Consider the following 27876-nt stretch of genomic DNA (forward strand, 5'->3'; position numbering starts at 1 on the left):
CTGATTCTTCTCCTTCGCTTCCACTCACTTCTTTAGATTCATCATTTAATACTTTCCCCTTAGATAAAATATCTACTATCTCCTTCACATTTGAAGGAGGGTTACCAATATTGATCAATCCTGATAAATTAACCCATAATGCAGAACAATCTTCCTCACCCTTTTGCGTTGTACCCTCTACTCCTCTCACTTCTCTTTCTAGTAGGCACAGACTAACCAGCAAGCTCATGGTGACCCAGAACTCATTGGGGTGTGTAAGGGACTACAATGGTCCTAAAAGCCCCCTTACTAAGATGTTAAGAAAAACAAAAGTTTGCTTTCCTAAAACAGAAAGAATTTGCGATAATTCAGGTTGGACCATTGTAGTCCCTTACACACCCCAATGAGTTCTGGGTCACCATGAGCTTGCTGGTTAGTCTGTGCCTCTCGGATTTACAAGTCCTACTCAATAGAGCCAAATTAATCCATGCCATGCACTGATGAGGATCAAACAATCCGAAACAGTCTGTATGCATGTTGGATTATTATGCCTCTGTACATATTAACAAGCTGACACATCATTGCATTCCAGCGGTTCTGGAGGTGTGTTTAGCTTCTAAGGGTACAATGGTTAATTTGCATATATTCAGCAGTGGTGCCTGGGAGACATCTCGAGCTCACTCCAACCTGAATTATCGCAAATTCTTTCTGTTTTAGGTAAGCAAACTTTTGTTTCTCTTTCTAGTAGTTTCTTTGTTTCTGTGTTCTTTAGACTGATTTATTATCCCCAACTGTTGGATTCTCATATCCTCCTGCTGGATTGTTATCATCAGTAAATTTTAACACAGGGAATGTTACAGCTGTTTATCTGAGCTGGCTCCTTGTAAGGAGGAGGGGGCATGGGGGCACTCGCCACTGCAGAAACAAACTATTCTGGCGAGGGAGTTAATGGCAGGTCAGACACAACAGCAGAAACTTTCTCTTTTAACTTCTGAAATTTTTCAAACTGAGTTTGAACCTCTAATCCAGCTTGCTCAGTGGCACGAACTCTCCATTTTTGTAATATCTGCAAGTGGGCCACAGCTTTTTTCCCTTTAACAGTGGCTTCAATGTAAGTCTGCAAATGATTCAAGATCTTACAATTGAAGGAGCCAGTCTTTGGCCATGCCACTGTTAATACTTTAGTTTTTTCATACCATTTATCATTATACTTAGTAAGATTCTTTGCATCATTTGGATACATATCACACATAACTTGCAATGGCGATGCCATAGTCTGTATGCCAGACAGTTAAGTCACTACACAAGGAGTGAAGATGTATCAGAAATTTCTGAATCTCTGTGATATGGCTGTCTGGCCTACAGATAGTTAGTACACTCTCATGCACAGTATGTCCCTAGGTTCGTGGGAGGTTGCCGTGATATACTACAACCCCTTCTTCAAGGAACTGGGTGCAATGTTCCTCCAAGTACAGTTAGCCTTGCACTAACTGCACATGTTAGTCGACAAACAAACAAATAAACAGATGTGCAGCCTGTTTGTTTAATAAAAAGTAACTGTCCCTAATCTTTCCCTAATTATAAATGCATTTTTGAACCAGTTTCCCTGGTGACCCAAGTGTTACTACTATCTTCTAGTTAACCATATGCCAAAATGTTCTCAACCACTTACAAGCAATTTCACTCAAATATAATAATTATTTACCACTGACCACTACAACTTTCATCCACATTTGACACGTTCTATAACTTTCACTCCTTTACTCTTCCACACAGAATGTCACCTTGCTGGATATATCCCTTCCCACTATAGACTAGTGAGGATTTCCACTATAGGTTTAACCAGAGGCAATTACTCTCTGGCCGTGATGAGTCTAATACCCAACCCGTTACCTCTTCCCGTTAAGAACGAGGATTTCCCTAGGAGTTATCCAACTGCCTGCATACAGATGATAAGTCCTCTTCTCAGCCTATCGGTGACCATAAATTATGCAACCCGAAATGCAATACAACACAACCTCGTCAACTATGCAGTACAAGGGACTGCTCAGACAAGATTAAGATTAAGTGCAGAGGTCACACAATACACGGACAGCACATAAGTGAGGATTTCCAAACCTTCAGACATCTCTTCCCACTATTCACAGACAGTGAGGATTGCCATATTTACAAGTTCTTTCTGCTAAATTATATCCAATTAAACTTTTAACTGTATATATATTAGGGAGTATAGCCAAATTTAAACCATACTCTACTTCCAGACTGATTCGGAGTGCCACCCTACAACCAAACCTTCTCCGTCAATTGCGCTCTAGGTACAGCACCAAGTGTGACAGATTTTAGCTAAATGCAAGGTATCTGCTTACCTGTATTGTGCACTTCACACTGGTGGCTTGTCCTCAGAGCGCTGGACCGGATAGGATTCGAGTGTCAGGCTGTACCCTCCTGGCTGGCTCACCAAACTGTTGTGAAATATCACAGATCAGTCTTGTAGAACTATAGTATAAGTTTATTTACTGTACAGGAGACATGCACTGAATCATAGCAAAGCAATGTCTGACTTGCAAAGCTCGGAACAGAAGTTATATACTCCCAATTACACATTACAATCATACCTCCTACCAATAACCTGATTGGATCCTCACAAAATCTCTAAGTTAACTATTGGAATACAGAATACAGCATAAATGAATACATGAATACATATTAATATTTAAGTGGATGAGGTCAGTTAGTCGTTAATTATTATTAGAGGAATTTGCTTCAATAGTAGCTTGTTTAATTTAAGGCTAGATTGACTGATGTGATTCACACGGCGCCATCTCTTATCTGCAAGACAGACAAATCCCCTAGTAGCACATTCCAAACCCATGAAAACATGTGAAAGAAGAGAATTAGTCTTATACGTGTAACTATATAGAACAAAGGGAGTGTGGCAAAATGGCTTACAGGTGGCCATTTTACTTATCAATTTTACTTCAACTGCCACAAATATGAATCAATCTTATTGGAATTCCATGTAAAAAGACCAATACAAAGTAATGTACATGTGAGAAGTGGAACAAAAACCATACATGATTCCAAACATTTTTTACAAATCAATAACTGCAAAGTGGGGTGTGCAGAATTATTCAGCTCCCTTTGGTCTGAGTGCAGTCCGTTGCCCATAGACATTGTCTGATGAGTGCTAATGACTAAATAGAGTGCCCATGTGTGTAATCTAATGTCAGCACAAATACAGCTGCTCTGTGACGGCCTCAGAGGTTGTCTAAGAGAATATTGGGAGCAACAACACCATGAAGTCCAAAGAACATACCAGATAGGTCAGGGATAAAGTTATTGAGAAATTTAAAGCAAGCTTTGGCTACAAAAAGATTTCCAATGCCTTGAACATCCCACGGAGCACTGTTCAAGCAATCATTCAGAAATGGAAGGAGTATGGCACAACTGTAAACCTAACAAGACAAGGCCGTCCACCTAAACTCACAGGCCGAACAAGGAAAGCGCTGATCAGAAATGCAGTCAAGAGGCCCATGGTGACTCTGGACAAGCTGCAGAGATCTACAGCTCAGGTGGTGGAATCTGTCCATAGGACAACTATTAGTCGTGCACTGCACAAAGTTGGCCTTTATGGAAGAGTGGCAAGAAGAAAGCCATTGTTAACCGAAAATCATAAGAAGTCCCGTTTGCAGTTTGCCACAAGCCATGTGGGGGACACAGCAAACATGTGGAAGAAGGTGCTCTGGTCAGATGAGACCAAAATGGAACTTATTGGCCAAAATACAAAACGCTATGTGTGGCAGAAAACTAACACTGCACATCACTCTGAACACACCATCCCCACTGTCAAATATGGTGGTGGCAGCATCATGCTCTGGGGGTGCTTCTCTTCAGCAGGGACAGGGAAGCTGGTCAGAGTTGATGGAAAGATGAATGGAGTCAAATTCAGGGCAATCTTGGAAGAACATCTCTTAGACTCTGCAAAAGACTTGAGACTGGGGCAGAGGTTCACCTTCCAGCAGGACAACGACTCTAAACATAAAGCCAGGGCAACAATGCAATGGTTTAAAACAAGACATATCCATGTGTTAGAATGGCCCAGTCAAAGTCCAGATCTAATCCAATCGAGAATCTGTGGCAAGATCTGAAAACTGCTGTTCACCACAAACGCTGTCCATCTAATCTGAGCTGAAGCTGTTTTGCAAAGAAGAATGGGCAAGGATTTCAGTCTCTAGATGTGCAAAGCTGGTAGAGACATATCCTAAAAGACTGGCAGCTGTAATTGCAGTAAAAGGTGGTTCTACAAAGTATTGACTCAGGGGGCCGAATAATTACGCACACCCCACTTTGCAGTTATTTTTTTTTTAATGTTTGGAATCATGTATGATTTTTGTTCCACTTCTCACCATTTTGTACACCACTTTGTATTGGTCTTGCAAGTGGAATATGTACACCACTTTGTATTGGTCTTGCAAGTGGAATTCCAATCAAATTGATTCATGTTTGTGGCAGTAATATGACAAAATGTGGAAAACTTCAAGGGGGCCGAATACTTTTGCAAGCCACTGTAAATGCAGCAGGCCAGCAGCAGCAGCAGCAGGAGGAGGAAACAGTCACGTATAAATACAATAAATACATACATACATTCAGAAATTCAGAAATAACTAAATAATTGCAGCAGGCCAGCAGCAGCAGGATGAGGAGTCTCGTAAAAATACAATAAATACATAAATAAATTCATAAATTCATGAATAAATAAATGCAGCAGGCCAGCAGCAGCAGGAGGAGGAGGAGTCACGTATAAATACAATAAATACATAAATAAATTCATAAATAAATAAATAAATGCAGCAGGCCAGCAGCAGCAGGAGGAGGAGGAGACAGTCACGTATACATACAATAAATAAATTCATAAATTCATAAATAAATAAATAAATACAGCAGGCCAGCAGCAGCAACAGGAGGAGGAGTCACGTATAAATACAATAAATACATAAATAAATTCATAAATACAGCAGCAGCAGCAGGAGGAGGAGGAGTCACATATGGCAGCAGGCAATGTATTGTAATTCCCAGGCACCTCATGTAGAACGCCTGTGTCAATGACAGCAGGTCTCTTGGGTGCCTGACGCTGCTGCTGGCCGCAGGCACCGGCTGCTGTGCTGGCTGCTGGACATGGACAGAGGAGGTGGAAGGCGGGGGGAAGGCTTCTTCCAGTCGCCGAACAAGGATCTCCTGCAACTCCCTTGCTCGCTGCTCATGGTCTCTGGCAGGGAGAAACTGATCCCACCTCCCCCTCATAAATGGGTCCAGGATGATGCTGATGCAGGCGTCCTCCCTCGCTTGCATCTGCTTGACCCTGGGGTCTGTGCGCATGCAGCGCAGCATGTGCACTGCCATGGGGAACAGGGTGGACCGTCCAACAGAGACATCAGGGTCAGCATCCTCCTCCTCCTCCTCTGCCCCCTGAGCCTCTTCCTCCTCTCTCCACCCAGGCCCGGCCCTAGACTTTTTGCCGCCTGAGGCAATCTTGAAAGAAATGCCCCCCCCCCCTCCAGGCCGCGGGTGTGGGGGGGCCGCCCGAGCTGGAGGGGATAGCTGGCAGGAAGGGGGTATTGGGCCTAGCGGCGGGGAGGGGGGTCAGACCCCCCCTCCCTCACCTGGGTCCCCCGTCCTCCACTCCCCTCTAGCTTTAAAGAGTTATGTCGCTGGCTGCATTGTAAGAGGCAACGGGCGGGGATCACTCACCTCTTCCTCGTTAAGCGTGCGCTCCACTGACGACACTTCCTGCGGCGCAGCAGGAAGTGACGTCAGTGGAGTGCACGCTGGAATGAGGAAGAAGTGAGTGATCCCCGCCCGTTGCCTCTTACAATGCAGCCAGCGACGTAACTCTTTAAAGCTGGAGGGGAGCGGAGGACAGGGGACCCAGGTGAGGAAGGGGGGGGGGGGGTCCGACCCCCCCCCACCGCTAGGCCCAATATCCCCTTCCTGCCCGCTATCCCCTCCAGCTCGGGCGGCCCCCCCACAAGTTCCGCCTGAGGCGAAAGTTTCACCCCGCCTCATGGGCGGGCCGGCCCTGTCTCCACCCTCGCACCACTGCTGCTGTGCTCCGATGTTCCCCCCCAGCAGCAACGTCCAGCACCTCCAACTCCTAATCCTCCTCATACTCCTCCAGGGACTCAAATACCTGCGCAGCAGTGGACTGCACAGGCGGCTGCTGTTCCAGCTGCTTCATGGCCTTCTCTCCCAAATCCACCAAATCGCCAAGTGCCCTGTCCAGCAGACAAACAAAGGGCACCCACTGGCAGAGGGATGCCCGTTCTTCACTCACCAGTCTGGTTCCCTGCAGGAAGGGAGCCAACACCAAGCAGACCTGCTGCATCTGCCCCCACTGTGTGTTGGTGAGGAGCTGGAGTTTGGTGGTGGTGCTGCCGGTGCCGGCAACAGTAGCATCATAGATGTACCGGTTGACAGCCCTTCTCTGCTCAACCAGCCGCTCCAACATCGCCAGGGTGGAGTTCCAGCGAGTTGGCACATCAATGATGAGGCAGTGTCATGGCAGGCCATTCAGCTGCTGGATGTCAGCCAGTTTTGCTGCGGCAGCTGCTGAGCGGCGGAAAGCGCGCACAATTTTCCACGCAACTTCTAACAGCTCCTCCATCCCCTGGTAGGTGCGCATGAACTTTTGCACCACCAGGTTCAGGACGTGGGCCAAGCAAGGGATGTGGACCAAGTCTCCCCTGCTGATGGCAGCCAGCAGGTTGGCGGCATTGTCGGACACCAACAATCCCACAGTGAGGCCTCTGGGGGTCAGCCACGTCCTCTCCTGCTCCCTGAAGTACCAGAGCACGTTGGCTGCCGTCAAGGAGTTTTTCCCCAGGCTTTTCATCTCCAGCAGCGGTTGGCAGTGGCGGGCCCTCACGCTGCTGGAGAGACGGGATTGCTTGGCGGCGGGAGCTGCTGCTTCTCCCTTGACCCCGCACGGTGGCACCACATAGTGTGCGACTGGTGCCGCTGCTGCTGCTGCTGCACCCGAGGATGGACCTGCTGCTTCCTCGCTTGGGCTTTCCACCAGGCTGACCCAGTGGGCCGTAAAGGACAGATAGCGGTCTGTCCCAAAACAGCTGCTCCATGAATCCATGGTTATGTGGATCCGTGCACTCACGGCGTGATTGAGCGCGCGGCCCAAGTTCGCCATGGCAAAGCGATGCAGTGCTGGGATCGCCCTGCGGGAGAAATAGTGGCAGCTGGGGACTTGCCACTCCGGGATCCCAATCTGTAGCAGCGCTCTCATGTCACTCCCCTCCTGCACAAAGGAATATGGCAGGAGCTGGGAGCACATGGCCCGGGCAAGCAACCCGTTCATCAACCGGATGCGCCTGTGGGCGGGAGGAAGCACCTTGGTCACACCGGGGAATGACTCGCTGAGCAGGGTCTGGCGGCGTTTGCCTGCACGGGAGGATGAGGAGGCCACTGTGGAGGGAGCTGATGAGGCCACGGAGGACTGGCTGCCCGGGAAAGGGGGGTGGGAGTGAGTTGCTGCTGTGCTCCTGCTGCTGCTGCTGGATGGGCAGGAGGGTTGGATGTTCAGCCAATCCTACTGCGTCCCCTGGTCAGCTGACCGGCAAGTCAGCTGACCCTACATTTCAAAGAATAATGGTACTGCCGCTGGGCGCGCGCACGCGTAGCCCAGACCTTGTGTGCGGCTGAGAGACCTTCATGTGGCGTCTTGTATGCCAGCGAGACCGGGACCACCGCCGGCTGTGATGCGGATGCGGCCAAAATTGTGTTAGTACCCCCCCCCTCCCTTGATGAGTGGACTCCGTACACTCTTTACCCGGCTTCCCAGGATGCAACTCATGAAACCTTTGTCTCAGCTCCTCAGCATGAAGGTGCCGTGCGGGAACCCACGATCTTTCCTCTGGCCCATAACCCTTCCAATGGACCAGGTATTGAACTGAATTCCGCACCCCTCGAGAATCTAATATCTGTTCCACTTAAAATTCCGGCTCCCCATCAATTACCACAGGGGGAGGGGGAGGGGGAGGAATCAACATGCACAGCAGGCTTTAATAAAGACACATGAAAAGACTTCACACCTCTCATACTAGATGGCAGTGCGATGACATAAGTTACATCATTGATCTTTTTGTATACGGGGTATGGGCCTATAAATCTGGGGCCCAACTTCGCTGAGGGCTGTCTCAGCGCCAGATGCCGGGTTGAGACCCAAACCATATCCCCTGGCACAAACTCCCATTCTATAGAACGCTTTCTGTCCGCCTGCCTTTTCTGGGTAAGAAAAGCCTTCTCCAGATTGTTTTTTACCTTCCTCCAGATCTCCTTTAAAGATCCCTGCCAGTTCTCCAAAGCAGGGAATGGAGAAGATGCCACTGGCAATGGGGAAAACTTGGGAGATCTCACCGAGACCACCTGGAAGGGTGAAAAACCCGATGAAGTGCTCTTTAAATTATTATGCGGAAATTCTGCGAATGGCAAGAACCTTGCCCATTCCAACTGAGCATCCGCCACATAGCACCTAAGGAATTGCTCCAACGACTGATTAACCCTTTCAGTCTGACCATTGGTCTGTGGGTGGTAGCCCGAGGAAAACGACAGATTCATACCTAAGTGATGACAAAAGGCTCTCCAGAATCTAGACACAAACTGGACTCCCCTATCTGACACCACATTCTCCGGTATGCCATGTAATCGGAAAATGTGCTGAATGAAAAGATCTGCCAGCTCTTGAGCAGAGGGGAGTCCGTTTTAGGGAATAAAATTAGCCATTTTACTGAACCTGTCAACTACCACCCAGATGACCGTCTTTCCATCGGACCTGGAGAGTTCACCCACAAAGTCTATAGATATGTGGGTCCATGGTTCCTCAGGGACTGGCAAAGACTGAAGTGTGCCTGCTGGAGCCTGTCTAGATGGCTTGCTTCTAGCACAGACTGAGCAATCTTGACAAATTCCCTACAGTCCAGGGCCAGAGACGGCCACCAAACACACCTAGAGAGCAGATCCTGCGTCCTAGCAACACCGGGATGCCCTGAATTTTTATGAGCGTGAAACAACTGCAAAATCTGTAACCGTAAGTGCAATGGCACAAACAAAACCCGCTCGGGTTTCCCCTCGGGGACATCTTGCTGATAAGGTCTCAAGGTGAATGACCAGTCTTCCCATGTTTCTGTGACTGCTACAACAACCTTCTCGGGCAAGATGTTTTCGGGGGTTGGAGGCTGTACTGACTCAGGCTCAAAACATCTAGATAGGGCATCTGCCTTGATGTTTTTGCTTCCAGGTTTATAGGTAATTATGAATCTGAATCTCGAAAAGAATAACGACCAGCGAGCCTGTCGGGGACTGAGCCTCTTGGCCCCCTCAATGTTACATAGTTACATAGTCATTTTGGTTGAAAAAAGACATACGTCCATCGAGTTCAACCAGTACAAAGTACAACTCCAGCCAGTCCCCCACATACCCCTGTTGATCCAGAGGAAGGCGAAAAAAAACCCACAAGGCATGGTTCAATTAGCCCCTAAAGGGAAAAATTCCTTCCTGACTCCAGATGGCAATCAGATAAAATCCCTGGATCAACATCATTAGGCATAACCTAGTAATTGTAGCCATGGATGTCTTTCAACGCAAGGAAAGCATCTAAGCCCCCTTTAAATGCAGGTATAGAGTTTGCCATAACGACTTCCTGTGGCAATGCATTCCACATCTTAATCACTCTTACTGTAAAGAACCCTTTCCTAAATAAATGGCTAAAACGTTTTTCCTCCATGCGCAGATCATGTCCTCTAGTCCTTTGAGAAGGCCTAGGGACAAAAAGCTCATCCGCCAAACTATTATATTGCCCTCTGATGTATTTATACATGTTAATTAGATCTCCTTTAAGGCGTCTTTTCTCTAGACTAAATAAACCCAGTTTATCTAACCTTTCTTGGTAAGCGAGACCTTCCATCCCACGTATCAATTTTGTAGCTCGTCTCTGCACCTGCTCTAAAACTGCAATATCTTTTTTGTAATGTGGTGCCCAGAACTGAATTCCATATTCCAGATGTGGCCTTACTAGAGAGTTAAACAGGGGCAATATTATGCTAGCATCTCGAGTTTTTATTTCCCTTGCATCCTAAAATTTTGTTCGCTTTAGCTGCAGCGGCTTGGCATTGAGTACGATTATTTAACTTGTTGTCGATGAGTACTCCTAAGTCCTTCTCCAATGTATTCTAAATTGTTATGGTCAGCATGGACCGTAATCACATGCTCTGCTCCTTCGAGCCAATGACGCCACTCCTCGAACGCTAGTTTAATGGCCAGTAATTCACGATTTCCAATATCGTAATTTCTCTTGGCTGGAGAGAACTTATGCAAAAAAAAAGCACAGGGATGCAATCTACCTTGAAAACCAGAGTGCTGAGACAGCACAGCTCCAACCCCTATCTCCGAAGCATCCACTTCCACTATAAAAGGACAAGTGACACATGTCGTAAAATAGGGGCGGAGCAAAACAAAGTCTTCAAAGATGAGAAGGAAGAATGCGCTTCTTCAGACCAGATCTCACCCTTTTTGGTGAGATCAGTGAGGGGTGACACCACAGAGGAGAATCCTTTGATAAATTTTGTATAATAGTTAGCAAAGCCCAGAAACCTCTGGAGTGCCTTCAACCCGGCGGGCTGTGGCCACTCCAGAATGGCTGACACCTTCTTGGGGTCCATGGAGAGACCGGAAGTAGAGATGCTATATCCTAAAGAAGGAACTTCCGACACCTCGAAAAGACATGTTTCCAGTTTTGCATACAGAGAGTTCTGTCTGAGTTTCTCTAAAACAAACTTCACATGTTTCCTGTGATCTGACAAATTTTGAGAGTAAATTAAAATGTCACTGAGATAGACTAGAACAAAACGCCCCAGAACTTCTCTGAATATCTCATTAACAAACTCCTGGAAGATGGCAGGGGCATTGCACAGTCCGAAGGGCATGACTAGGTACTCGTAGTGCCCGTCGGGCATGTTAAAGGCCGTCTTCCACTCGTCACCCTCCCTGATGCATACCAGGTTGTATGCCCCTCTCAGATCTAGCTTAGAGAAGATACCAGCATCAGTAATTTAGGAAAACAAATCATCAATTAAAGGGAGCGGATAACGATTTTTTATGGTAATTTTATTCAATTCCCTGTAATCGATACATGGACGAAGCCCACCGTCCTTTTTCTGAACAAAAAAGAATCCTGCTCCGGCCGGAGACTTAGAAGGATGGATAAAGCCCTTAGCCAAATTTTTCTAATATAATCCTACATGGCGAGTTTTTCCGGGCCAGAAAGATTATACAGATGACCTCTAGGGGGCATACAAACTGGTCTTAGTTCAATCTGGCAATCAAAACTCCTGTGAGGAGGAAGTTTGTCTGCTGACTTGGGACAGAATACATCAGCAAACTCAGCATACGGTGAGGGTACCTCTTCGATCTGAACCTTGGTGGCACATATAGCCACTTTTTCCATACAATGCCGATGACAGAAGGGAGACCAGCTTAACAATTGGCAGGAACTCCAGTCTATCTGCGGAGAATGTTTCTTTAACCACGGCATACCAAGGATCACAGTAGAAGTGACCATCTTAAGTACAAAAAATTGTAATTTTTCGCTGTGTAACACCCCCCCCCCCATGACATAAAAGAAGTGGAGTCTGTGAGAGAACCTGCCTGCCCTGTATTGGGGAGTCATCCACTGCCGTAACAAAAATTTGCCTGTCTAAAGGAATTAGGGGTATCCCCATTTCCTAACAAAATCTGCATCAATAAAATTGGCCTCAGAACCCGAGTCTATAAATGCCTAGGTAGACAAAACTTGGTCTTCCCAGGTAATAGAACAAGGGAGCAGTAAACGTTTATCAGGTAGAGGTAAAACGGGCTCGCCTAGGGTAGTACCTCTAGCTACACCTAGGCGGCAGAGTTTTCCGACTTCTTAGTAGAGATGTCGCGAACCTCCGATTTTCGGTTCGCGAACCGGGTTCGCGAACTTCCGCAGAAGGTTCGGTTCGCGGAAAAATTCGCGAACCGCAATAGACTTCAATGGGGAGGCGAACTTTGAAAAATAGAAAAAATTATGCTGGCCACAAAAGTGATGGAAAAGATGTTTCAAGGGGTCTAACACCTGGGGGGGGGGGGGGGGAGGGGGGCATGGCGGAGTGGGATACATGCCAAAAGTCCCGGTGAAAAATCTGGATATTACGCAAAGCAGCGTTTTAAGGGCAGAAATCACATTGAATGCTAAATTGCAGGCCTAACATGCTTTCAAACATCTTGCATGTGTATACATCAAACAGGGAGTGTAATTAGAGTACTGCTTCACACTGACACACCAAACTCACTGTGTAACACACCGCAAACAGCTGTTTGCGTAGTGACGGCCATGCTGGACTACTGCGCAACATGGCGTGATTGCTCTTCCTCACTCAGTGATGTCAGGTAATGTGTGACTTCCTTCTCAACTTTCCATGGCATTGTTAAAAAGCTTACGTTTTGTTTTTAATTTACATTTTCTACTTGCTGTGTACTTGTTCAGTACCGCTACAATGAGAATCCTGTGGAGGCGGGCAAGTCTGCCATTGTGACCCCGGGTAATGGCCGGGGAATGAGAGGTTTGAATCCGGTGTGGAGCCTGAGCAACGGATACCACTACACATCCAAGGAGGGCAGCGGGCAGGCATGCACGCCCGCCCGCCCCGAGGTAGTGACCAAAAATAACAATACAGGAGGAGGACTTTCGAGGCCCTGCTGTGTATTTGAAATGAATGTACTTTAAATTCTTTAACGAGAACCAGTTATGGCGGGCAAAGATAACACCACATTCCTTTCACGAGAATCATATGGAGGCGGGCAAGTCTGTCATTTGTGACCCGGGGTAATGGCTGGGGAATGAGGGATAGAATCCGGTGTGGAGCCTGAGAAACGGCTACCACTACACATCCAAGGAGGGCAGCAGGTAGGCATGCACGCCCGCCCCGAGGTAGTGACCAAAAATAACAATATAGGACTCAGGAGGACCTTTTGCGGCCCTAATTGAAATGAACTAACTTTAAATCCTTTAACGGGAATCCGTTATGGAGGGCAAGTCTGCCATTGTCACCGCGGGGAATGAAGGTTGGATTCCGGCCCGAAGTGGGAGCCTGCTGAGACCCATGCTGTAGCTGCCCTGACCGTGCTTTGCCGACCAGGCATCTGTGGTCAGATGGACCCTTGAGCCAGCGGAAGACAAACCAAGTCGAAAGCATTTGCCAAGAATGTTTTACGGAGGGCACGTTTTTTTGCCCTTTTTTTAAATTTTTTGAAAATGATAGATGGTTGTATTTTTAAATTGTTTGAAAGTTTAGATGGTTGTACTTTTAAATTGTTTGAAAGTTTAGATGGTTGTATTTTTAAATTGTTTGAAAGTTTAGATGGTTGTATTTTTAAATTGTTTAAAAGTGTATCCATTCTTCCTCCCCCCAGCCACGAACAATACCATGGGAACGTGGAGCAGCAGAAGCCCCCTGTGACGGCTGCCACGGTTGTTCTCCGCTGCTTGTCTTTTGAGGGGTGCTTCTTTTCCTCAGGTGTTCTTGCCATAGCTGTTTGTGCCTTCTCTCCAGGTGCCTTCGTAAAGCACTTGTCCCTACGTGACAGTTGGCCTTTCCACGGCTCAATTTTTGCTGGCAGAGACAACAGATGGCTTTGCTCCGATCTGAGACACACACGTGAAAAATTTCCAAACCGCTGAGCCCCCCTGGGCTGATGGCGCTACGGTGGCATCAGCAGCTGACGTTGAAGGGCATGTTGGCTGTCTGGCCATAGCGGGCGATACATGGCGCCGGACACTGCCCCCAGCTGATTCTGAGGATGAGCTCCCTCTTGTATTGCGTTCCGGAGTTGGAGCCTGATCAACATCTACCACCACACATCCAGGCAAGGAGGGAAGCAGGCAGGCATGCACGCCCGCCCCGAGGTAGTGACCAAAAATAACAATACAGGACTCAGGAGGACCTTTTGCGGCCCTAATTGAAATGAACTAACTTTAAATCCTTTAACGGGAATCCGTTATGGAGGGCAAGTTTGCCATTGTCACCGCGGGGAATGAAGGTTGGATTCCGGCCCGAAGTGGGAGCCTGCTGAGACCCATGCTGTAGCTGCCCTGACCGTGCTTTGCCGACCAGGCATCTGTGGTCAGATGGACCCTTGAGCCAGCGGAAGACAAACCAAGTCGAAAGCATTTGCCAAGAATGTTTTACGGAGGGCAAGTTTTTTTGCCCTTTTTTTAAATTTTTTGAAAATGATAGATGGTTGTATTTTTAAATTGTTTGAAAGTTTAGATGGTTGTATTTTTAAATTGTTTGAAAGTGTATCCATTCAAGTGCAAGTTATGCACTGACTGCTGCGTACGTTAAAAAGGGGCGCTGGGAAAAAAGGGCGCCGGGTTTTTAACGATAAGCATGGATAACGTTTAAAAATGTATTGTACTATATTTCGTTTAAAATTAATGTTTTTAAAGTTATAAATCATTAAATAATGTGCATTAAATCGGCAATTGTAAAAACGTTAATCTTTCGTTTAAATACTGAAACGTATAATAACGTAAAAAAAAAAATTTACTAATTAACCCTCCCTGTACCTACCCCTAACCCCTAGACCCCCCTGTTGATGCCTAAACCTAAGACCCCCCCTGTTGGTGCCTAAGTAACCCTCCCTGTACCTACCCCTAACCCCTAGACCCCCCTGTTAGTGCCTAAACCTAAGACCCCCCTGTTGGTGCCTAAACCTAAGACCCCCCTGTTGGTGCCTAAACCTAAGACCCCCCTGTTGGTGCCTAAACCTAAGACCCCCCTGTTGGTGCCTAAACCTAAGACCCCCCTGTTGGTGCCTAAACCTAAGACCCCCCTTTTGGTGCCTAAACCTAAGACCCCCTGTTGGTGCCTAAACCTAAGACCCCCCCTGTTGATGCCTAAACCTAAGACCCCCCTGTTGGTGCCTAAACCTAAGACCCCCCTGTTGGTTTTTTCGTTTAAAAATAATGTAAAAAAAAAAATGTACTGTTTTTCGTTTAAAAATAATGTTTAAAAAAAAAATTTTGTACTGTTTTTCGTTTAAAAATAATATTTAAAAATGTATAAATCATTAAATAATGTGTAATCATGAGAAGCAGTAATAAAACATTAAGTCTCCGGGCGCCGCTTTTAAAACGTTATTTTTCACCGGCGCCCTTTTTTCCTATCGGGCGCCCATTAAACGATATTTATTATAGGAGTGAATGGCGGCGCCCGATTTGTCCACTAGCCTCAGGCGCCCGAATTTACTGTTTCCCTGACTGCCAGGTATAATGTGCAGTCACAGATGCAGTGAAAGGTATGCAGTGACTGCAAACAGCCGTTTGTGTAGTGACGGCTGTGCTGGACTGGTGCGCACCGTGACGAGAGTGCAGGTGATGGTGGCTTTTCAGCCCATATGCTTGCCCGGCTGATGTAGCTGAATGACAAAACAGTGACTTTCCAGCTGATCAAATTTGGTGTGACCACAATGAAGCAACGACCTTAATATCTTTTGTGTGCCACCCCCACCCGAGACACTCAAATAGCCGGCGGTCATTGCTTCATTGTGATGCGCAAGCCCCTTCACCGCGGCAAGGTAATGATCACGAAGGGGGATGGGCACATGTACACGCACCAGAAAAATTAGTGTAGCATTCAGGAATCCGCCTAGAGTCCTGGACCCTGTTGGTAGTGGCGGAGAAGGCAGTCAAGCGGCCTGCAGGCAGAGATGCTGTGTGTGGGGAGTGGACTGACTTAGTCTTCGGTCGTGCAGTAGCCCTCTGTGATCCATTCCTCATTCATTTTGATAAAGGTCAGGTACTGAACACTGTCGTGACTTAGGCGACTTCTCTTCTCAGTAACTATGCCTCCAGCTGCACTAAAGGTCCTTTCTGACAGGACGCTTGCGGCAGGGCAAGAGAGAAGTTGTATGGCAAATTGGGACAGCTCTGGCCACAGGTCAAGCCTGCGCAACCAGTAGTCCAAGGGTTCATTGTCGCTTTTCGCAGAGTCTACATCCACACTCAAGGCCAGGTAGTCGGCTACCTGCCGGTCCAGGCGTTGGTGGAGGCTGGATCCGGAAGGACTATGGCGAGGAGTTGGACTAAAGAACGTCCGCATGTCCGACATCACCCTGAGATCGCTGGAGCGTCCTGTTCTTGCCTGCGTGGACTTGGGAGGAGGAGGGTTACTGCCAGTGGTACCTTGATTGCGTTGTGCAGCCACATCACCCTTAAACGCATTGTAAAGCATCATCGACAGCTTGTTCTGCAAGTGCTGCATCCTTTCCGCCTTTTGTTGAGTTGGTAAGAGGTCCGCCACTTTGTGCCTGTACCGAGGGTCTAGTAGCGTGGCCACCCAGTACATGTCATTCCTCTTGAGTTTTTTGATACGGGGGTCCCTCAACAGGCTGGACAACATGAAAGAGGACATCTGCACAAAGCTGGATGCAGAGGTACTCTCCATCTCCTCTTGCTCTTCCTCAGTGACGGGACGCAACTCCTCTTCCTCCCCCCAGCCACGAACAATACCACGGGAACGTGGAGCAGCAGAAGCCCCCTGTGATGGCTGCCGCGGTTGTTCTCCTTCCGCCGCCTCTTCCTCCTCCACAGAAACACCTTCCTCATCATCACCATCATCAGAGTCTGACTCCTCTCCTTCCCCACACGACTCCTCTTCTTCCTCCTCCTCCCCCCTCTGTGTTGCCGCCGGTGTTGTGGAAACATCGGGTTCGTGTGTAAATGGCTCCAATGAATCCTGCTGCCCTAACTCTTCTTGTTCACGCTCCTCCACAGCTGTATCCACCACTCTACGCACGGCACGCTCCAGGAAGTAGGCGTAGGGGATCAAGTCGCTGATGGTGCCCTCATCGCGACTCACCAGTTTGGTCACCTCCTCAAAGGGCTCCATGACCCTGCATGCATTTCGCATCAGTGTCCAGTTGTTGGGCCACAACATCCCCATCCTCCCAGATTGTGTCCTTGTACTGTAATGATACAGGTAGTGGGTGACGGCTTTCTCCTGGTCTAGCAGGCGAGAGAACATCAGCAGGGTGGAATTCCAGCAAGTCGGGCTATCGCAAATCAGGCGTCTCACCGGCAAGTTGTTTCTACGCTGAATCTCTGCAAAGCGTGCCATGGCCTTGTAAGAGCGTCTGAAATGCCCACACAACTTCCTGGCCTGCTTCAGGACATCCTCTAAGCCTGGGTACTTGGACACAAATCTTTGCACGACCAGATTAAGCACATGTGCCATGCAGGGTATGTGTGTCAGCTTTCCCAAATTCAACGCAGCAATGAGATTGCTGCCGTTGTCACACACCACGTTGCCGATCTCAAGCTTGTGCGGGGTCAGCCATTGCTCCACCTGTTTGTTAAGAGCAACCAGGAGAGCTGCTCCAGTGTGACTCTCTGCTTTCAGGCAAGACATGTCTAACACTGCATGACACCGTCGCACCTGGCATGCAGCATAGGCCCTGGGGTGCTGGGGCTGTGTAGCTGGGGAGGAGATGGCGGCACCAGCCAAGGAGGAGGAGGAGGAGGATGACGACAGCGAAGCGGTGATAGCAGGTGGAGAGGAGGTGGCTGGAGGCCTGTCTGCAAGCTGTGGAGGTGTGACAAGTCGGTCCTCTGCGCAGCCACGTACTCCCTGCTTGCTGCCATCGGTCACCAGGTTGACCCAATGGGCTGTGTATGTAATGTAGTGGCCCTGCCCGTGCTTGGCAGACCAGGCATCCGTGGTCAGGTGGACCCTTGACCCAACGCTGTGTGCCAGAGATGACACCACTTGCCTCTCAACTGCACGGTACAGTTTGGGTATGGCCTTTTGAGAAAAATAATTGCGGCCTGGTATCTTCCACTGCGGTGTACCAATGGCCACAAACTTACGGAAAGCCTCCGACTCCACCAGCTTGTATGGTAATAGCTGGTGAGCTAATAGTTCCGCCACGCCAGCTGTCAGACGCCGGGCAAGAGGGTGACTGGCAGACATTTGCTTCTTCCGCTCAAATACTTCCTTCACGGACAGCTGGGTACTGCTGTGGGCAGAGGAGAAGGAACCGCTCAAGGGAAGAGGCGGTGTGGAGGAGGGTGGCTGTGAAGGTGCAAGGGAGAAAGTGGATGAAGACGATGCACCTGAAGGAGGAAGAGGAGAAGGAGTTTGGCTTGTCTTTTGAGGAGTGCTGCTTTTACTCAGGTGTTCTTGCCATAGCTGTTTGTGCCTTCTCTCCAGGTGCCTTCGTAAGGCACTTGTCCCTACGTGAGAGTTGGCCTTTCCACGACTCAATTTTTGCTGGCAGAGACAACAGATGGCTTTGCTCCGATCTGAGACACACACGTGAAAAAATTTCCAAACCGCTGAGCCTCCCTGGGGTGATGGCGCTACGGTGGCATCAGCAGCAGCTGACGTTGAAGGGCATGTGTGCTCCCTGGCCATAGCTGGCGATACATGGCACCGGACACTGCCCCCAGCTGTTTCTGAGGACGAGCTCCCTCTGCTTCTATCATGGAGTCGTCTCCTCCTACTCCTCTCTGACTCCTCCTCTGAACTGTCCCCCTGGTCATCTCCTCTACCGGGAACATATGTGGTATCCGTATAATCGTCATCATAATCCTCCTGGCCAGCTGCGCTTTCCTCAGACACCTCCTCAAGTGCACCAACATCAGGTGGTCCACCATCAACCCCATCCACACACGTTACGTCCATACTATCGCCACCTAACTCAGACGTATGAGGTGGTGTACCTGCGCCTTCTTGTTGTTGTTGCAGTAGTGGCTGGGAATCAGTGATTTCACCACCACCACCAAATAACTCCTGCGAAGTGTCAAATGCAGCGAATATGGTGCTTGTTGTAGCGCTGGTGGCTGCGGGAGATGAGGTGTTCTGTGTTAAATACTCAATCACCTCCTCACGATTTTGGGAAGTGATGGCACGTGCCTTCTTCTGAGCACTGTATTTTGGGGCAGGTCCGCATGAAATCACAGCAACACCACCTCGCACAGCCACAGACCTGCCGGTGCCTGGTGGCCTTCCTCTGGGTCTGCCTCTACCTCTTCCTCTACCTTGTTTGTCCATTTTGTCCATCTCGGGGGTATGCTAGCTATATGCAGTGAGGTGGGTTCTCACTCAACACAACAGGTAGTTAGATGCAGTGAGGTGGCCAGGTGGGTTCACACTCAACACAACAGGTAGTTAGATGCAGTGAGCTGGGTTCACTCAACAGTAAAGGTACTTAAGATGCAGTGAGGTGGGTTCTCACTCAACACAACAGGTAGTTAGATGCAGTGAGGTGGCCAGGTGGGTTCACACTCAACACAACAGGTAATTAGATGCAGTGAGCTGGGTTCACTCAACACAAGGCTAGGTATATGCAGTGATGAGGTGGGTTAAGTAAACACAACAGGTACTGGGTAGTTAGATGCAGTGAGCTGGGTTCACTCAACAGTAAAGGTACTTAAGATGCAGTGAGGTGGGTTCTCACTCAACACAACAGGTAGTTAGATGCAGTGAGGTTGCGAGGTGGGTTCACACTCAACACAACAGGTAGTTAGATGCAGTGAGCTGGGTTCACTCAACAGTAAAGGTACTTAAGATGCAGTGAGGTGGGTTCTCACTCAAAACAACAGGTAGTTAGATGCAGTGAGGTGGCCAGGTGGGTTCACACTCAACACAACAGGTAATTACATGCAGTGAGCTGGGTTCACTCAACACAAGGCTAGGTATATGCAGTGATGAGGTGGGTTAAGTAAACACAACAGGTACTGGGTAGTTAGGTGCAGTGAGCTGGGTTCACTCAACAGTAAAGGTACTTAAGATGCAGTGAGGTGGGTTCTCACTCAACACAACAGGTAGTTAGATGCAGTGAGGTGGCCAGGTGGGTTCACACTCAACACAACAGGTAGTTAGATGCAGTGAGCTGGGTTCACTCAACAGTAAAGGTACTTAAGATGCAGTGAGGTGGGTTCTCACTCAACACAACAGGTAGTTAGATGCAGTGAGGTGGCCAGGTGGGTTCACACTCAACACAACAGGTAATTAGATGCAGTGAGCTGGGTTCACTCAACAGTAAAGGTACTTAAGATGCAGTGAGGTGGGTTCTCACTCAACACAACAGGTAGTTAGATGCAGTGAGGTGGCCAGGTGGGTTCACACTCAACACAACAGGTAATTAGATGCAGTGAGCTGGGTTCACTCAACACAAGGCTAGGTATATGCAGTGATGAGGTGGGTTAAGTAAACACAACAGGTACTGGGTAGTTAGATGCAGTGAGCTGGGTTCACTCAACAGTAAAGGTACTTAAGATGCAGTGAGATGGGTTCTCACTCAACACAACAGGTAGTTAGATGCAGTGAGGTGGCCAGGTGGGTTCACACTCAACACAACAGGTAATTAGATGCAGTGAGCTGGGTTCACTCAACACAAGGCTAGGTATATGCAGTGATGAGGTGGGTTAAGTAAACACAACAGGTACTGGGTAGTTAGATGCAGTGAGCTGGGTTCACTCAACAGTAAAGGTACTTAAGATGCAGTGAGGTGGGTTCTCACTCAACACAACAGGTAGTTAGATGCAGTGAGGTGGCCAGGTGGGTTCACACTCAACACAACAGGTAATTAGATGCAGTGAGCTGGGTTCACTCAACACAAGGCTAGGTATATGCATTGATGAGGTGGGTTAAGTAAACACAACAGGTACTGGGTAGTTAGATGCAGTGAGCTGGGTTCACTCAACAGTAAAGGTACTTAAGATGCAGTGAGGTGGGTTCTCACTCAACACAACAGGTAGTTAGATGCAGTGAGCTGGGTTCACTCAACAGTAAAGGTACTAAAGATGCAGTGAGGTGGGTTCTCACTCAACACAACAGGTAGTTAGATGCAGTGAGCTGGGTTCACTCAACACAAGGCTAGGTATATGCAGTGATGAGGTGGGTTAAGTAAACACAACAGGTACTGGGTAGTTAAATGCAGTGAGCTGGGTTCACTCAACAGTAAAGGTACTTAAGATGCAGTGAGGTGGGTTCTCACTCAACACAACAGGTAGTTAGATGCAGTGAGGTGGCCAGGTGGGTTCACACTCAACACAACAGGTAGTTAGATGCAGTGAGCTGGGTTCACTCAACAGTAAAGGTACTTAAGATGCAGTGAGGTGGGTTCTCACTCAACACAACAGGTAGTTAGATGCAGTGAGGTGGCCAGGTGGGTTCACACTCAACACAACAGGTAATTAGATGCAGTGAGCTGGGTTCACTCAACACAAGGCTAGGTATATGCAGTGATGAGGTGGGTTAAGTAAACACAACAGGTACTGAGTAGTTAGATGCAGTGAGCTGGGTTCACTCAACAGTAAAGGTACTTAAGATGCAGTGAGGTGGGTTCTCACTCAACACAACAGGTAGTTAGATGCAGTGAGGTGGCCAGGTGGGTTCACACTCAAAACAACAGGTAGTTAGATGCAGTGAGCTGGGTTCACTCAACAGTAAAGGTACTTAAGATGCAGTGAGGTGGGTTCTCACTCAACACAACAGGTAGTTAGATGCAGTGAGGTGGCCAGGTGGGTTCACACTCAACACAACAGGTAGTTAGATGCAGTGAGCTGGGTTCACTCAACACAACGCTAGGTATATGCAGTGATGATGTGGGTTAAGTAAACACAACAGGTACTGGGTAGTTAGATGCAGTGAGCTGGGTTCACTGAACAGTATACAGTAAAGGTACTTAAGATGCAGTGAGGTGGGTTCTCACTCAACACAACAGGTAGTTAGACTTAGATGCAGTGAGCTGGGTTCACTCAACACAACGCTAGGTATATGCAGTGATGAGGTGGGTTCAGTAAACACAACAGGTACTGGGTAGTTAGATGCAGTGAGCTGGGTTCACTCAACACAAAGCTAGGTATATGCAGTGATGAGGTGGGTTAAGTAAACACAACAGGTACTGGGGTATATGCAGTACTGGGTAGTACAATGTGCAGCTCCCTGTCACACACACAGGCAGTCAGTCACTGAATGTGTTGGGCTGCTGGCAGTGGCACACACACTATCAATTAGCAAGGCTGTGCATACAACAAAAGTGTCAGAAAAAAAAAAAGTACAGGTTGAGCTCTGAAAAGAGCTGTTGCTGGGTGCTTTAAAAGCAATATTAATCAGTCAGGAACAAGCAAAGCAGCCTAGAACCTAACTAATCTGTCCCTAAGAGAAAAAGTCTGCAGCAGCTGTCCCTTTCCTCTCTCTAGCAGGCACACGAGTGACTGTAATGGCCGCCGGAGGCTGCCTTATATAAGGGGGGGTGGGGCTCCAGGGCTTACTGTAGCCTGAATGGCTACAATGTGCCTGCTGACTGTGATGCAGAGGGTCAAAGTTGACCCTCATAGTGCATTATGGGGCGAATCGAACTTCCGGAAAAGTTCGCCTGGCGCAGGCGAACGCGAACTCCCAATGTTCGCCTGGAACCGTTCGCCGGCGAACCGTTCGGTACACCTCTACTTCTTAGGACAGTTCTGAACTAAATGTCCCTTTTCGGCACAGTAAAGACAGAGGCCCTCTTTTCGTCTCCGGGTTTTCTCCACCTCAGATAATCTGGAGTAACCGAACTGCATCGGTTCATCCGGAGGAGGAGAAGGAGGGGAAAAGGAGAAGGGAATGGTCTTGATAGATAGTTTACCCCGGGTTTGCTTTTGGTACCGGATTCAGCCATCAATTTTAACTGCCAGTGCAATAGCCTCATCCACTGTTTTAGGCTCTGGGTGGCTGAGCATAATATCAGACACTGTATGAGATAAGCCGGTTAAAAAACAGTCCAGTAAGGCAAATTGTCCCCACCTAGCCAACACTGCCCACCTTCTGAATTCAGCGGCATAGGTCTCCACTGTATTATGCCCCTGCCGGAGGATCTTAAGTTTCCTCTCAGCAGTTACTGCAATATCCGGATCATTGTAGATTATCGCCATTGTTTCAAAAAACTTTTGTACTGAGGACAGAGCCTCATGACCATTAGGAAGACTGTAAGCCCATGTTTGAGAGTCCCCAGATAACAAGGTCTTGATAAAAGTTATCCTTTGGCTCTTGGAACCTGAAGATACCGGGCTCATCTCAAAATGTGAGAGACATCGGTTCCTGAAGTTTTGAAAATCAAACTTATGCCCTGAGAATGTTTCGGGCATGGGCATTCTAGGCTCTGTGACTTGAGGAGACTGCACTGGTGTGGCTGCCGCCTGGAGGGTCCGAACAACCTCAGACAGCTGGGTGATCTGTGACTGTTGGGTATTGACCGTCTCGGTTAGATTGTTCACCGCTGTGGTCAAGGCCTCAACCTGGGCGCACAGTGCATCTATAGACATTGTGGTCTGCTGTTATGTAACAATTGGTGTCAGCAACAGACAGATTCTGATTATGTGGTGATCTGCAGACTGCGGTATCACCGATAATACAGATACTATACCAGATTATATGGTGATCTGCAGAATCACCAATAATGCAAGTATAGTATAACAGGTAGGAGTGATAGTTTTAATGCATGGTGGTGTTTGGGTGCAACAGTAAGTACTGCAATGGTACAGAGGTACCTCCCCAGAGGGGCTGGTGGGCACCGGCAGTACTGAGAGCTCCTCACCAGTGACAAGGGCTCACTGGTGAGAGTAGAATGGTCAGACAATACGAGTTGGCAACAGACAGGCAGATCAGGTACAAAATCAAAAGGCAGAGGCAGAAGGTTAAACAGGCAAAGTCGGCAACAAGATCAGATGGGCTAAAGTACAGAAGCGTAAAGAGGAAGAGTAGTCAGAAACGAGCCAGAGTCATAGGGCCCGTTCAGACTGCAAAACGCGGACGGCCACGCATGCAGAACACAACGCGTATGAACGCACGCCATCCGCGTTCGTATGCGTTGCGTGGCTGATCCCATCACTGAAAAGTGAATGGGACAGCCGCGCGTTTTTGTAAAATCTGCGTGCAGCATGCGTTCCTGGACCGCACAGGTCGGGAACGCATGCAGTGTGAACATCAGACAGTGCACTCTATGCACTGTCTGATGTCGTGCGTGTCGGGCCACCCGCACGCGTTTCCAAAACGCGGCTGGAAACGTGTGTAGTGTGAACGGGCCCATACACAGATAATACAATGAATACAATCAAATATACTAACTAGAGATAGATGTATATCGCAAACACTGCATATACAGTACATCTATCACAGCAGGAACCTGACTAGGTCTGAGTGCTAACACAAGGTATTCGCAACAGCAGACGAAGAGCAACTGACCAGCAAGTCGTTATATGCTGGAGAACAACCAGCAGCGCCGCCCACCTGTTCAGCCAATCCTACTGCGTCCCCTGGTCAGCTGACCGGCAAGTCAGCTGACCCTACGTCTCAAAGAATAAATGTCCTGCCGCTGGGCGCGCATACGCGTAGCCCGGACCTTGTGTGTGGCTGAGACCTTCGCGTGGCGTCTTGTACGCCAGTGAGACGGGGACCACCGCTGGCTGTGATGCGGATGCGGCCGAAGTGCCTATCAATTGTGACACTAACTATTATTTATTATTACACAGTACAGAAGCTAATAAAATCACACACTAACAGTGGAAAAAATTAACAGAACGGGTAGTAGTAGTAGTAGTAGTAGAGTAGTAGTAGACAGTAGTAGTAGTAGTAGTAGTAGTAGTAGTAGTAGTAGTATGCACCCAGGTAACTAAGAAATCCCTAGCGTACTAAAATAACTAAGTCGTGCGGCAGACAGTTAGTGACAATTAAAATAAGTCACACGCGGTCAGACACAAACAAACAATCAATAGAGTCGGGCAGGTGACAGTCACAGGTCACTCAACGGATGCTGGCCTGTGATGTGACTAACTATTATTTATTACTCACAGTACAGAAGCTAATAAAATCACACACTAACAGTACAAAAAAAAAATAACTGAACGGGTACTAGTAGTCATTCGCAGGTAACTAATAAATCCCTTGCGTACTTCAAATAACTAAGTTGTGCGGCAAATACAGTTGGTGACAAATACAATTAAAGTCGGTCACACACAGTCAGACGCACGCAATTAATCAACTCGGTCGGGCAGGTGACAGTCACAGGTCACAACGGATGCTGGCCTGTGATGTGACTAACTATTATTTATTTGTTGTACTTGCACTCCAATGTTGGGTTCCCTACATCTCTGCAAACCAGAGTTACGGGGGTGCAAAAGTGCTAAATTCCCCCTTAGGCTTTCATTAGGCCTCCTATTTCACTTTCCAAAATCTCACATTTTTTCAAAGGGCGATGGCTCAGCATTGGCACATTTTCTAGCATTGTAGGGACTCTTAGGGGGATCATGACTGGTGAGTTTCGGGCCCCTAGGCCAAAGAGATCATAGCCTAGGGTCACAAAAACCTGTTCATTTTTACAATGTTAATGGTGGCGATTCTGACAAACATAAATCGCAGCCATGGCCATTAGCAAACTCTGAATCTCACGACGTTTCTCATGCAGGTAGAATGCGTATTGTTGTACTTACACTCCAATGTTGGGTTCCCTACATCTCTGCAAACCAGAGTTACGGGGGTGCAAAAGTGCTAAATTCCCCCTTAGGCTTTCATTGAGCCTCCTATTTCGGGCCCCTAGGCCCTTTGGCCTAGGTCATATCCTAGGGTCACAAAAACCTGTTCATTTTGGCAATGTTAATGGTGGCGATTCTGACGAACATAAATCGCAGCCATGGCTGTTAGCAAACTCTGAATCTCACGACATGTCTCATGCAGGTAGAAGGCATATTGCTGTACCTGAACTCCAATGTCGGGTTCCCTACAAACCAGAGTTACGGGGGTGCAAAAGTGCTAAATTCCCCCATAGGCTTTCATTGGGCCTCCTATTTCCCTTTCCAGAGATTCAGAGTTTGCTAACGGCCATGGCGAATAATGTTCGTCAGCATTAACATTGCCAAAATGAACAGGTTTTCCTGACCTTAGGCTATGAGCTCTGTGGCCTAGGGGCCCGAAACTCACCAGTCATGATCCCCCTAAGAGTCCCTACAATGCTAGAAAATGTGCCACTGCTGAGCCCTCGTCCTTTGAAAAGATTTGGGATTTTTGAAAGTGAAATAGGGGCCCAATAAAAGCCAATGGCAGAATTCAGCAATTTTGCACCCCTATAACTCTGGTTGGTTATCACCTGCCGACTTTAGCAGTTAATAGCAAAGACCCCTTATATCCTAGCAACACCAAATTTGCAGGATATGTTAAAAAGATAGCAGGAAACAATATTGAAATGACTTCCGAGGCCACAAATGGGAAAAAAAAGTTAAATACTGTTATAATCGGCGTCTCTGTTATCCTGCTGGTGGCTTTTCTGATGAACTGTGCTGTGGACTTCCACGATCACCCAGCAGGTGTCTCCTGTGTTGCTGAGAACTTTGCAATTCCCCGGATCACCAGCAGATGGAACTATAGGAACTTCTTGAAAGATCACCTGATCAATGTGCTGCTACTTAAGGCCGGACTTCCTAGCAGCACATTGCTAGATCATTTTGTTTGGTTCCCTGCAGTGTTGTGACTCTGGCCATCACTCCTGTATTTTGAACTCCTGGTATATTGACCCTTGCTTGTCCGACTATTCTCTTGCCTTCTGTCTTGGTACTTTTTATTCATTCTGATTGCCTGGTTTGATTACTGCCTGTCTGACTATTATCTGGTATGCTGATTTGGTTATATGCTCCTGTATATAGTGTGTGGTATGTATCATTGTATGTTTTGTATATAGTGTGTGATATGAATCATTGTATGTTTTGTATATATTCTGTATAGATAGACTAATAGGTTTAGTTAGTTGTGGTGCACCACGTATAGGTTGTATATAGATTGTATGTGTTTGGTGATCTGTGTTAGTACACATTGCATAATTGTAAATAAACACATTTATCATGTCTACTCCGTTGTATTTCAGTGTGATCTTCTGGTTTTGTTTAAACCTAAGCGTTGACCATGCAGAAGTCGTGGATCTGTCAGTCTGGTTCTTGTCAAAACCACGATCTGCATGGTCAATCATTACAAATACCTTTTCATAATCCAGAGCGATGGAGGATGCCAATGGTTGCTGAAAAGTAAATTATCCAAGGATAATTTTCTGGATCCAGCATTTAGCCCTGCTAATATTACAGTTCCACTGGCGAACTGAGGGGGCTATTCCGGGTGTCTGGAACCTCCCCCCTGCACTGAGCTGTGTATTCAGCCAGGGAAGCCCGCATAATATAAACAGCCTCATTCTCCCTCCCTTCTTACTTCTGGTGCTTCCCTCCAGCTAATAGAATGAGAGAGGCAGCCCAGCTTCCCTCACAAGAAGATGCAGCCTGCAGTGAGAGAATGTTGATTATGGAGTCCTGGACTCTCCACAGCACAGAAGTGTCAGACATGATGAAATTAGAGTACCGGCAAGCTGGTAAATATACACAGCATGATGCAGAGCTTGCCTGGACTCAGGGTCTGTGGGCAAACATCTGTCTGGTCTCTCCCCATTGTTATAATGACTGCATGTGTGGGTAAGGTGTTTAACAAGCTGAAAAGTTTTTGACAGTCCCTAGACTCCAGGAGGGCTTCTTTCTGACTTGTGTGAGAGACTGACAGGGACAGGAGTCCGATTACAGGCAAGTAGCCTGTGTGATGTGGGACTGCAATACAGATACGTTCTCTGCTCCATCTCAGGCTATTCTCAATTTCTCCACTCCTCTCTCTGGGCTAGTGCACACCAAAATGACAATAGCAATCGCTAGCAATTTGTGAGTGTGATTTTGTGAAGTGATTTTCAGAGCGATTTTTGAATGAATTGCTCAAAAACATGCTACATGCAGTATACCTGCGA

The sequence above is a fragment of the Hyperolius riggenbachi genome, chromosome 7 (assembly GCF_040937935.1).
Source record: "Hyperolius riggenbachi isolate aHypRig1 chromosome 7, aHypRig1.pri, whole genome shotgun sequence".
NCBI classification, from domain to species: Eukaryota; Metazoa; Chordata; class Amphibia; order Anura; family Hyperoliidae; genus Hyperolius; species Hyperolius riggenbachi.